Source organism: Bos grunniens, chromosome X, assembly GCF_055505025.1.
Source record: "Bos grunniens cultivar Pamir isolate PY7600 chromosome X, Bosgru_T2T1.0, whole genome shotgun sequence".
Lineage (NCBI taxonomy): Eukaryota > Metazoa > Chordata > Mammalia > Artiodactyla > Bovidae > Bos > Bos grunniens.
In genome coordinates this window covers 84,371,939-84,373,481 of record NC_141194.1, presented here as the reverse complement: position 1 = coordinate 84,373,481, position 1,543 = coordinate 84,371,939, and positions in this window count along the sequence as shown.

The following is a 1,543-nucleotide window of genomic DNA, read 5'->3' as shown; positions in this document are numbered from 1 at the left end:
TGAGTTGGTGATGCCATCCAACCTATGTCGTCCCCTTCTCCTCTAGCCTTCAGTCTTTCCCAGCATCAGGGACTTTTCCAATGAGTCAGCTCTTTGCATCAGGTGGCAAAAGTATTGGAGTTTCAGCTTCAGCATCAGTCCCTCCAATGAATATTCAGGACTGATTTCCTTTAGGATAGACTGGTTGGATCTCCTTGCAGTCCACGGGACTCTCAAGAGTCTTCTCCAACACCACAGTTCAAAAGCAGCAATTCTTCGGCACTCAGCTTTCTTCAGAGTCCAACTCACATCCATACATGACCACTGGAAAAACCATAGCCTTGATTAGACAGACCTATGTTGGCAAAGTAATGTTTCTGCTTTTTAAAGTGCTGTCTAAGTTCGTCATAACTTTTCTTCCAAGGAGCAAGTGTCTTTTAATTTCATGTCTTTAGTCACCACCTGCAGTGATTTGGGAGCCAAGAAAATAATCTGTCACTGTTTCCACTGTTTCCCCATCTATTTACCGTGAAGTGATGGGACCAGATACCATGATCTTAGTTTTCTGAATGCTGAGTTTTAAGCCAACTTTTTCACTCTCCTTTTTCACTTTCATCAAGAGGCTCTTTAGTTCTTCTTCGCTTTCTGCCATAAGGATGGTGTCATCTGCATATCTGAGGTTATTGATATTTCTCCCAGTAATCTTGATTCCAGCTTTGCTTCATCCAACCCAGCATTTCTCATGATGTACTCTGCATATAAGTTATGCTTTGTTTAGCCCTAGGTCAATTTTTCCCCTATATTTTATAGTATTATAGTTTTAAGTTTTACATTTAAATCTGTGATTCGAGTTAATTTTTATATAAGGTATGAAATTTAGATTGAGGTTCACTTTTTGCCTGTGGATGTCCAGTTGCTCCAGCATCATTTTAAAAATAACTACCTTTCCTCCATTGAACTGCCTTTACACCTTGGTCAAACATCAGTTGGGTATTGTATGGGTCCATTCCTAGTTTGTCTCTTTCCTTATATCAGTTTCTATGTCTATCCCTCTGTCAACAGCATCCAGTTTTTATTGTTACAGATATATAGTAGGATTAATATCAAGTAGAGTGGTTCCCCCACTTTATTCTTCCTTTTCAAATTGTTTTAATTATTCTGGGTCCCATACCTTTCTGTATAAATTTTAGAATAAGCTCATCTATGTCTACAAAAAACCTTTCTCAGATTTGGCTAGGAATTGCATTAAACCTACAGATCAATTTAGGAAGAACTGACAGCTTTCATGTGTCTTGTCTTCCAATCCATGAATACAATATGTTTCTCCATTTCTGTAGGTCTTTCTCAATTTCATATATCAATGCTTTTTATATTTCAGCATATAGATCTTGTACACATTTTGTTAGATTCATGCCTACATATTTTATTTTCTTTGGAGCAATTGCAAATGTTATTGTGGTTTTAATTTTGATTTCCAGTGTTCACTGCTAGTATATATAAATGCAATTGATTGTTGTGTGCTAATCTTGTATAAAGTGTGCTGTAGAATACACAGTCATTTTAT